The following is a 12875-nucleotide window of genomic DNA, read 5'->3' as shown; positions in this document are numbered from 1 at the left end:
AATCTTCCCAGCTTTAACAGCACCGGAATCATCGCTCTCCACTTGGCTTCACAAATCTGAATGAACCTCTAACCAATCTCCTTTCTTATTTCCTTTGAACAATCTGTATATGTCCCTATCTCCATCAATGTTTTGTGTTTCTACACTCCCATCCTTCTGTTTTTGTTTTTCTTCCTTTTTTTTCATTTAATTTATTATCGTTCTTCTTCGTTTATCTGCTTCGCGCTTCCTCCAGATTTATTCTCCCCTCAATCCCTGTCTGGATCACAGGTATTCATTTGTTCCTTTGTTCTTTCACATTTTTCAATCTGCATTGCAATGTTATTTGAATAAGCCAATTTAAGATCTGAAATCTTCAATCCTCTCTCCCTGTATCTAGCTCGCTCATTACGTATACAGATAATTTCTTTTGTTTTTTTTTCGTTTTCGTTTCAGTTTTTTGGTGTTTAACTGAAATTATTTATGTTAGGTTTCGTACTTCATAACGCGACGCTGTTGTGTTTTGTTTGAGGATCTTATTGATTTATGCATAGTTTAGGTTGAAATTTATGGTTTAATGTGTGTTTGTGTCATGATTAGGTAGAGGATAAGATCTGGAGTGTGTTTTTTCTTTTTTCTTTTTTATACGAATTGTGAAAGGCGGGTGATATCCAATTAATACGATTAATTGCATGTTGAAAGTAAGGATTCCGAAAATAAAAACATTACTAAAATCAATTGTAGTGAAATTAGAAGTCCCTGTTAAGTAAATATGTGTTATTTCTATCTCTTGGTTTCCATTTGCAATTTATATTAGGGTCATGTAGAGATTATCTTCAAAAGTTTTGTTGGGCAAGATGGGGTGAGTTTTATCTAGCTTACTAGTAAGTTAGTAGATTTGATCAATGTTACAATCGAAATCATGATAAGACCATAAAAATAATTTTAAAAGACAAAGAACCATAATTTAATAGGAAAAGCACGGAAAATGTTTTTAAAAATGTTCTTTTGAAACTAAATTTGTGTTGAAGAATCAATTACATAAATGAAAAATATCAGTATCCCACAATATCCAATGCAATAGAAAACCTTTAGTTAAACGTGGAAAATTGATATCATTTTAAAAATATTTATTTTCTCCTAAAATAAAATAAAAATACATGTAAAAACAATTTAAATTACTTATTTTGGACTTAATAAAGATTGACACTTCTCCTTCTTTTCATTCAGAACGAAAAATGAAAGATATTTTTCTTTATGAAAAAAATGTTTGTTATGAAAATATGTTTTACATGAAACTTATAAGAATTGACTTTACTTTTACATACCTAAATTTATAATGAAAAAAATGTAAAAGAGAATATTTACGTGAGTCTAGACTTTATTCATAACCATTTTCATTTTTGACATTATGTATTTCATGTGTGAAAAAAGGTTTTATGTGTGTTTTTTAATGGTGAAATAAAAAAAACAACTAAACATAATTTAACATTTTAATTATATCACAACTTCCACTTATTTATTAAATATTTTATCCTTTTACGTAGATGAAAGAGAAGTAACAGTAAATATTAAGTTAATACTAAAAAGGATATTCTTTAATTAATATTGTCAGTAAACTAAAAAAGAAACAATGAGAATAAGCAACTAAATCTGTGTTCAGTCAGTCCTACAGATTCTAACTGTGAGAAAAGTAAGTGATGTCAACTGCCAAATGAAGGTAATTCCAGGAAAAGTAATGTCATCTAATTATTACTCCTTTAGTCATACTTTGGTAAAATTAAGGTACAACATTATCTTATTTCAACACTTTAAATCTTATGCCCACACATTAAATCATTCCTTCTAAATCTAAAACATAAATCATAATTTAAATATTTGCTTATTTTGAAGGCAAATGCACCTTTCTGGTGCAATTCTTTTAAAAATTTACATAAATGAACGGTTTAAAAAAAACAAAAATGGACAAGTTGTCACAAGTCACATGTATACAAATTTTTAAAGTTGAAGTTCTATCAATGTAAAATACGATTTTAGTTTTTAAATTGAAATCGTGTTAAAATAATATAATTGTAATTTGATTTTAATAGAAGTTGTATTATATGTTAACATAAATTTTTCATAATAAAATCATATTGTATTGATATAATTTATTTATTTTCAAGATTTTTTAAAAATTATTCACTTCGATAATTTTAAAAAATATCAAGACCATTTTCATACGTTTGTGTATTTTAAAATTTAATTACAATATAATTTGTATGATAAAAATATGGATTAAATATACATTTTTATCTAAATAATTATGAAATATTATATTTTGTTTTCAGATTAAATTATAAAATATTTCATTCTTACATTTTATATAAAAGTTATCTAAAATATCATCATAAAAAAAGTGAAAGTTATATTATAATTTATTATAAAATTTTGTTTCTCTTGTGAAAAATATGTTATTAGAAAAAAAATATATTTATATAACTTACATAAAATACAATAATAAAATATTTTATAATTTAATTTAAGAAGAAAACTCAATTTTTTGGCCAATAATTTAGACATAAAACACATATTTAAACTTAAATAATTATATTTTTATTTTTAAATAACTGTTAATTTAAATTTAATAATTTTTAAATTAAAATGACTATGTTACTATTTTAAACCACTGTCCATTTAAATTTATTTATTCTTTAAAATTAAATTAATTATTTCTAATAAAAAAACCCTCAGTCACTTAACACATCATAACACATGTGTTTTCCCTAATAAATTATAAAGCTAATCATATAAAATAAATATTTCTCCTAACCTAAATTCAGTAATGGACACAATAGAATGTCGATTTGAGTAATTGTTTTTTTCATTTTTGTCTTCAATCTTGAGAAGGACTTCTAATTCTCCTGCGGGTATTTAAACTTTATGGCCATCTGACACAGTGTATTTTAAAAATATACTTTTGATATTCACAAATCTTTTATATTTACTTTACATTTTTATCTTATAATTTTTTTTCTTTTTTAAACTACAAAAAATTATTTTTTATATACATTTTATCTTTATGTCAAATGTAAACATGTATTATCGTTCCGTGTATTTAGAATAATGATACGTATTTTTGCATTCATACATATAGTATAAGGATTAAAATGATTATATAAATTTAAATTTCTGTATTTAAAAAAAAAAGAGAATAAAAAATAGAAAGAAAAGGTAATATCAAATTAACGTAGAAAATATACGTATCTGAAAGTATCATTTTTCGGTATTTAGGTTGAATTGAGATTTGAATTTATATATTTTTACTTAACGATGTCCCTGTACCATACATGATTCAAATTTCAAAATAAACAAGTAGACATTGGAGAAATTATCGATCCCTGTTAAAAAATTTCAAAAACACAGGTAGGGTCACTATACCAATTCAATAAATAAAAAACATGATCATCTACGAACTATTTCTGTTGTAAATGAGTATTCCTTTTCTATCTTTCAAGACAAAAACATCACATTTTGAAAACTATTTTTTTTCAGTATTTAAAACATGATATACGTACACCTTTATACATTAAAATATTATATTTACTACTATTCCTATCTCTTTCTTTATCACCATATTAATAGTTATTTTCTCTTTTTCCTTTTCTAGCTTGATTTACAATGGATATGCCCAACAAAGTTTAGAATCCTGCTCTCCAAGTGTTGAATAATAACATATGGTGTTCATAAATAACTTTCTACATGTATTCGTCAATTCATTTCATCGTAAAGAAATGTGATAAACACATTTCTGGTACTTATATTGAAATATGATCAATATTTAGAAAAAAAAAAACTGGGAGGAATTAAACCTAAGAAAAAGCAAAGAAAAAGAGTGAAACGAGAAGAAACAAACAATGCTTAAAGAAAAGATGCATTATATATGCTGTCATAACCAATCTTCCACACGCTTCAGAGTCATCTCTAAGATTCAAAGCTTGTAGGTCACTGATTATATTCATCATAACTCAAACAATATAATTGAGTAAAAAGAGGAACATATATTATTGCACTTCTATTGTAGAGAGAAAATGCAAGACACTCTCATGTAAAAAGACAATGTAAAGGAACATCAGAAACAAAAAGAGAACAGTGACAAGGATATAATATGCAACTCTAGTACAAAATAAAACAGCAAACACGACAGGTTGGTCCATTCAACAATGATAGTATTTAAGGACAACATGATACTCTGAATTTATTTTTTTTGAAGAAGAAAAAGTCTAGTTAGTTGATAATGTGTAAGTATATCTATAAGTGAGACAAATTCTGGTGTGAGAATTTAAGTCATCTAAGCGAAGAAGAAAAACTTTATATATAATATACCTGCAAAGTTTGATGAGAAGAGAAGGGTTGTTCAGGGGTTTTAGGAGCAGTGGCACGTGATATTGGCACGGCTCAATCGAAAAGCAGGGCCTGAGACATTTTGAGCATTGCTTTCTCATTGAACCGGACCAATATCCCGTTAAACCGGTCCATCCTTCCCCTCCGAGAGAGAGAGACATGCATGTGCAAGCAACACAGATATACGTACGAAAACAAAAACAAAACTTGAAACTGTGAAAAGATATAAAAAAAGGAGGGTCGATGATGTTATGTTTGTTAGGGTTTGGAAGCATTGAAGTAAAAATGAAAAGAAGAAGAGAGTGTTGTGAATGGAGAAAAGGATGAAGAGAGAGAGAGGGAGAGATGTAATGTTGAAGTGGTATTAAAGAAAGAAGAGGAGAAGATGAGAAGGCTGGTAATGGTAACATTGAAGAAGTTGCATTAAATATGCAACAACCCTTCAAGTGAGGAAGTTGGAATATTAATTTAAAAGAGGTACATAGAGGAATGGTGATAAAGGGCAGAGAGGAGACAAATCTGTGGGTTTTAATGTTAGCATTTATGGATTATGGGGCAGAGGAAGAGGGATGTTGGTTTTCTTCAATCTGCATTAATAACAGTAAAAAATAAGCTTTGCATTTTGGTTTTTGGCCTCTGCTACTGCCATTCATAACCTCTCATAGGTTCAGAGATTCCTTACCATCTCATGCAATATCAAACTCTTTCACATGCACACTCTTTCATTTCTTATCTCCAAATACCACAATCTTTTGCTTAACATCTCACAATTCAAGCTGTCTCCTAATTTATTGCTAATAACTTAGCACCACTTGTCGCCCTGCTTTCCCAGTAAACTTTTCAACACAAAAAAACTTGTGCTAAATCCTTACAAGTGCTTTAGGTTACTAAATTAAAAAAGAGTTTTTGCTTCTTCTTTCTTATTGAGAACCGCCAAATATCTTATAAATGAAATTTTTTACTAAGGAGAAAATATATTTCACACATTTTTACACTTATTCGATATATTATTTTTCATTCTTTTATTATAAAAGTTGTGTTAATCTATCATTGTCTTAAATATATTGTCCTAAATATATTAAAGCTGTGTGGTTCAATATATTTTTTGCAAATAGGTTTAAATTCGAGTCATTAAAAAAGTTCTTTCATTTAACTTGCTTTCAGCTTATGGTATTCAGTTTGTTTGTTGGGTTTCCTTGTTTTAGATAGCCAAAAATGGGCTTGCCAAGAGAAAAAGCCCTTAACCACCGCTTTTTTATTCGGGTTAAAATATGAACAAATTAGTGAGAGAAAACAAAAAAAATACTTGTGTGTATGAAAATTAAAGTATATATAAGACTCGGTAGTTTAAATACACACACGTGCTTCTATAACATTTTTTTATTTGTCTTTTAGTCGAAGCAACATTTAAGATGGATGTCTGTTTTAAATAACTGAAAGTTATTATGCTTTTTTAAAATGTTCCTGACTAATAACATTTCAGGAGATTTATCCTATAATATATTTTAGAGATGCACCTTCAATTCTTATCTCTTTTTTTCTTTTTCTCAATGTTTGGTTTTTAATATTTTTTGAAAACCAGATCATGATAAATGAAAATAATATGAAATATGTTTACCGTCACTAAAAGTTTAAATACAAAATTGAATATTTTAAATTTTATATATTTTAATTATAAAATTTAATAATAAATTGATATAATATTTTTATATCTAAGCTTACTACGTCCCCATGTTAAGAGATGAATTTTTGTTTAGTACCCAGTTTTAAAAATGTATCTATTGAGTCCCAAAGTTGTACAAATTGTATAAATGAAGTCCCCTACGTTAAATTGGTTTAAACAGAATTAACTCCGCGTTGACGTGACTATAAAATCTGACTTTTTTTCTCTCTCCTCTGTTGTTCTTCCTGCAATGCCCAGCTTTTTCTCTTCCTTCTATTTCTAAATCAGGTAACTTATCATCTTCCACATCATTTGAAACTTCACTAACTGATTCATACTCAATTTGCATATTCCCCTTATCATGTTTTTTTCCTTGGGTGCACGAAACTTCTTAGACAAGAGCTTCTTCATCATCCTCGTGTTGAATGGATGTTCTTGAATTTGATAAGCGCCAACCTCTTGCTCGCACTTTGGACTCCCTCTGGCCAGCAACATGAGCTCATATGCAGCCTCTTGCATTCGTGGCTCAATCTTATCACCTTCTTCCAAACCAGAATCCAATTTGCTGCAAGAGCTTATGCGACCCCTCTTGGCAGTAATGGACCAACCCCTGAGAACTCGAGAGAGATCAACGGCCAAATCATCAGAAAGGGTTGAGGAAGAAGTGGAATTGGAGGAGGCACCAACGATCGGAGCGTTGCTTTGAATTCCCTTCGTCGCCTTCTCAGTGTGAGACCTCATGTGCCCAAACAAGGACTTCTTGGAAGAAAAGGTCTTTCCACAAACGGAACAAGTGGGGTTACCATCCACCATCACCCATTTTGTCGTCTTGGATTTTGCAGCATCGTCAGCGCTTTGTTTCTTCCCATGAACCTGTTTCTCGAGAGGTTGTGGATTCACATGTGCCCACCAAGAGCTTTACTCGAACTGAAAACTTTGTTGTAGATATCGCACGTGAAAGAACGAATCTCATTACCTGAAAGAACGAATCAAACCAAACTCGCAACCATTTTACAGATCTCTCTGGTGCCATTAATGCTGCCATGGAGAAAGGTGAGAGCTCTCCCTCCACATCAGAGCTAGACTTCAACGACAACCACCACACCTACCTCATCGGCCCGGGCCAGTGCTTCTCCTTCCTCGCCACCACATCCAGGCTCCACCTGAAGCCGTCTGGTCCGCCGACTACCGCTTCAACAAAGCCACATATCTAAAGATCCCTTCCACCATGGTGGTAACGTTAAGGTCATATCTGGCCTCCCCTCCGCTGTCAAGGTCATATCTGGCCTCCCCTTCGTTTGTGCCTCCCTGCATGGCTATGAGAACACGCTCATCAAATCCAAAAACTATTAACGTTATTATCTTTGAAATGTTCACTACAGGGACAGACACGACAACAAGCACAATCGAATGGGTGGTGGCAAAACTTCTGCAAAACCCAAAGGTTTCAAACCCCAAGCAAAGGGAGTGGCCTCCTCCTTCATTCTGCAACGTGTCGCTCATGCGGCTGAATATACACCACCGCCAGGTGGCTGTTACTCTAGCTGACATTGTTGCGTCCTCAAGGAATCCGACGACTCCGCTATTGTTGAAGAGTCTCCGATCAACATTTACCCCTCCGTCAAAAGCACCATCGGGAGCGCCCTTCACATGCAAGAAAGTCACAACGCCACGACACTGACGAAGGGTCTCCATCATCGCCGACGAGGGTTTTCATTAGCATCACAATCGAGATCGCCACAGCACTACCGCTCCTCCGCCGCATCGCTGTCGGGATTCTTATCCATCGTCATTTCACAACCTGCAATCAGAAAACAACGAGCCCCTATGGCAGCCATTGATGCCATCCGGAGGTTTCCTCTCAATACAGCTCTTGGAGGAAGAAAATTGGAAGGTGTAGATTGGGGATGGAGAAGAAGCAGATCCATATGAGATAGGAAGAGAGAGAAAAAGTTGAATTGGAGAGAGAAAAAACTGCACAACAAAGAGGAAAGAGAAAAAGTACGCCACGTCAGCATGAAGTTAACGTCGTTATTGTCAACTTAACGGACAAAATCTTATTCATACAATTTTCATAACATAGGGATCCAATGTCTGCATTTTTAAAACCGAATACTAAACAAAAATTCACCTCTTAACATGGGAACGAAGTAAGCATTTAAGCCTTAATCTATATTTATTAAATTTTTTATGTATCAAATATTGTTCCAATATTAAAATTTGAGTTGCAAAAAATGTGTAAACAATTTAAAAATAAGCTTAAAATATAATTTTATACATAATGTATGGAATAAAAACGAATTCAATTTTACAACATAATTTAAACCTAAAAATGTATTAACCTTGAAAATAACATTGTATACAAAATATACATTTTGTGTTCTAAGTTTAAATATATATTTAGTATTCAAATATTTAGTTTTTGTGAATTTAAATTATAATACTTTATATATTGAAATATATTTATTTTTCAAAAGTAAATATTTTTCTTGTGTACCACAACTACTAAAATATTTTAGAACTTAAAATTTTTATAAAATAAATACTCTAAAATATAAATTTTCTATTAAGGTATGACAGAAAATTATAATATAAAATATTTAGAAATTTTGTCATAGGACTACAAGTCGACTACCAGGTTGACCACTAGGCCATCAGATCAACTACTAGGTCAACTAGGCTGATTAGGCCGACCATCAGACTGACTAGACTGAACCCATAATTACATTTTGTTGAGAACACTGTAATAGACTAGAGTTGATCATGTAGGAGGCCAACCGAGAACTGTAGCAAACCAGAGCATGTCATGCAAGAGATTGATCAAGTTGTTGGGAAGCTAGACTGCACTCTGTTCCGCTCATCCAAAACATGTGAGAGGGTCATGTAGAAGTGCTAAAGATGCATACTGAGTGCATGATGTTCTAAAGTCATGCTTGAGACCTTTATATAATAGTTGTAATGGATCTTTACTTTTCGTTGGCCTAATGACAGTTCAATTACATCTTAATCTGTATTAAAAGTTTAATGAGTTATTACTGTTAATAATCTGATCATGTTGTCGACCTGATCGATTGGTCAGTCTAATCAGTTTGAGTGATCGATCTGAGTGGTCGATCTAGATAATTAGTCTGGATGATCAATCTAATTAACCTAGTGATCGACCAGTCTAATAGCCAACACGTGATCATTTGACACAAAAAAAAATTCTTATAAAAAGAAACATGTGTAAAAGGAAGTTTTATTTCATCATCTATTTTATTCTATTCATTTTTATCTTAAAGAAAATAATAAGATAAGGTAATTTATTTATTCATTTCCATCATTCCACGCTTCTTTCATCACATCATCATCACAAAAAATAAATGTAACATTGAACATTAATTTGTTTTCTTTTATATTTTTAGATTCTAACTTCCTGTTTTTCAATTCTTTTGGCAGATCAATTTATCCAAATTATCAATTAATTGTATTTTTATCTCACATATTTAACTACGTAATCCTTGTACAATATCACTGCCTGCTTATGAAATTATGAACATTCTTTTTCACGATATTAAAATAATTTTTAGTTCTAAAAAATAATGTTGTTCTCTTCCAAGCAAAACAGAAAAATGAGCGTGTCTAATTGTTGATTTTGCCTATTCATGATTATTAGATAAGTGGGACCGTGCGATAGGAACATTCTAGAACAGACCCATGTTTGGTCAATCGCGTTACGTAATTATCAAGTTTAGACCAATCTAGAATAACTTATTTTCTTTTATTTAAAATCATTTTTTTTGTTCAACATTATTTATGATATTTTGAAATGACACAAAAAGGAAAAACTTTTTGATATTATTTCCCTTTTAAAATTAATCGTGCATAAATTATATTATTTTTCCAAATTTAAGCCTTGTCAGTTTTATTTGAGGGAACGATTCTGAAGACAAGAAAACATGATAACTTGCCAAAAAATATTTTTACCAATAAAATAATTTAAAAGCCATTTCACTTTTTACCATTTTTCCCTCTATGAAAATTGAAACAATGTTTGAATGAATTGACAAGCTGTAAAGCCAAACAATAACTTGGTTGGGTCCAGACTTTAAAACATATCAATCAAAATATCAAATAAGAACCATTTCTGATTAATTAAATCGCAGATAAGGTGAGAGAATTTATCTGTTAACAAAGTCCTTTGACAAAATATACGACATAAAAAGCAGTTTCTTTAAAAAATGTAGCAACCTATCATCATTTTAGTTTTCATAAAGAAATATAAAAAATGTAGCAACCGATTTAATTTTCCATTTAATCATATGCAGAAAGCAACATAAAAATGTTTAATTTATCTTTTCTCTTTTCACAAAAAACCAACATGATAAAAACTTACATAATTATTCAAGGGAATAAATCATCAGTGTATTTTTATTATCACATGACCAAATGATGTCTGTTTTTGAAAGATTTGAAACCACATTCTTTGTAAAGGAGCACATTAATGTTAATCTTCTGCAGATTAAGAAGTTCTTGATTGAACATCCTTATACCCTTATGAATCATCACTTACGAAAAGACTTTTCATCTAACACTCCTCAGACAGCAAAGGTAAAGAGAAAACATAACCCATGTTGATTTGTGAGCATAATATGATGGTGGATATGTCAGGCGAGTTCTAATAAATTTGCCTGGTTATATATGCAGATTGAGACTATATATTGTTACAACCAAAAGGAAAAAACCAGGGTGCAATTAAAACAAAACTATAACAATAAAGACTTGGGTTCCACTTCCTTTATTCATTCATATCACCGAATCCGGCATATAGTTATGGCTACTCAAAAATACTCAATAGACCTTTAAGTTTGATAAGCATGTGACACGAGCAATGGATATATATGTTTATAAAAATATAGTATAGTAGGTAGCTACTGCATGTGAGAACGACTAACCACAGCACGCCATTAAATAGTGCTGCGAACTACCATGCATACACCACGTGAATATGAAGAAGAAGGAAGGACTGAATTTTCAATGATATAATTAACACTTTTCAGAATTAACAACTACAGTCTATTTCATAAATTGATTAACAGTGAAAACACACTTTGAACTCTTTTATCAAAGAAAAAATACACCTTGATTACGTTATATATATATACTAAACTAAACCAGCTAACAGAAAATAGATATATACGTACTAAATAGTTTGTTTGTTCTAGGAAGTAGAAGAGGCTTGGCATTATTCATATTCATGCCAGCACAGTAACATGATCAGGCATCTTCTGAGGATGTAGAACCTGCCTCTGTACTCTTTGAAGGTGGCGGAGAATCTCCTTCGAAAACGAGAACGTTGGTGGCTTTTCTTTGTTGAGATGCACTGAGCCATTTTGTTGCCTCAAAAGGGTTCTCAAATCTGAGCTCTTTATGACCTCTGGTGGTGTTTGTGTTGGTGCTTGGCTGCGAAACTGGGTATGTTGTGCAGGTTTTTATAGAGATATCTGGTTAAAGAGGCAGGATGGGATTTTTGGAAATAGTGTGAGGCAAGTAAGCCACAGAAGTAGAAGACCCCACAGGTCTAGTGAGTGACAGAGCAAAGAAAATACAGTAAGATAATTTGTGTTTGATGAAATATAAATTTGAAAAAGTGACGTAACAGGTTTAGAGAGGGAAATAATGGGGTAAGAAAGAGAAGTGTTATAAGGAGTGTTGCAAAGGACTAGGATGAGGTGTAAGGTGTAGGATTTTTGAGGCATGACTAAACGAAAAGTTACCCTACACTTGGCACATTTGGAGTTGAATTTGGAAACAAGTGAGGAATTCTGTGAAGGTTTTGAATGGAAATATTCAGCGGCAGCTTCTTTCACAGTTGCTTCACAGCTACTACGACTCTCTCTTCTCCGTGGCCCAACAACTGCCACCTTTCGATTATACCTTCAATAATATCAATTAGACTCAAATTTTGCGTTTAGACAAAATCTATTCCACAACTTCTGTCTTTTCATTTTCTTTTTTGTTTTTCATTGCGTTTTCCTGGTAAACTCTCTTCATTTCTTTTTTTTATAGTTTTGTTTTCTGCTTTTGAAAGTTTGCACATCAAGTTAATAACAAAAATGTTTTTCACCATACTAATATTTTAAGGAAAGAAATATAAAATATAAGTATATGGTATTAATTAAAAAGTGTAAATAAATAAAAGGACCAATGATAGGATCACATAATACTCATAATAAAATTTACATTTCAATAATTCTCACAAAAAAACATTCAAAACTTAAAACTTCACATGTTTACAAAAGATACAATTATCTTCGTCATCTCTTTATAATTTCAAGGAACTATTTATTGATCTAAGAAATTATAATAAACAAAATAAAAAATCCTCTTAGCCAAAGTCTTTAAAAATCTTTTCTTGAATGTAATCCAAACCATAAATGATTCTCATAAACTTAACACAAATAAAAATATACTCTCCTAATGAAAAAGTTAAAAAACTATCATATATTATTCTAACTACCTTTAAAAATATCACCACATGTAGCTAAAGAAGATAACTCCCATAAACATCATCATCATCAATATACGTTAAGGCAATTACATATGGAAAGGGTCATAATACATCCGTAAAATGAAACTACTCTGTTCTTCCTAATTTGAATATTAAAAATTCTAGCAAATTTTGAAACAATATTATTTTGCTTAAACTTATTCTTAATCATATACACCAACAATATATATATATTCTCTTTTATAAGATATTCTTTAATTAAAGCTCCATTGGTCATAAGGTTTCTGGATTTTATAGAAAAACTAATACTTCTATATTTTAAATTACAACAACATTCCAATACAAAGAATACATAGATTA

Source organism: Vigna angularis, chromosome 11 (genome assembly GCF_016808095.1).
Source record: "Vigna angularis cultivar LongXiaoDou No.4 chromosome 11, ASM1680809v1, whole genome shotgun sequence".
Classification (NCBI taxonomy): domain Eukaryota; kingdom Viridiplantae; phylum Streptophyta; class Magnoliopsida; order Fabales; family Fabaceae; genus Vigna; species Vigna angularis.
Note: the sequence above shows the minus strand (reverse complement) of the source record.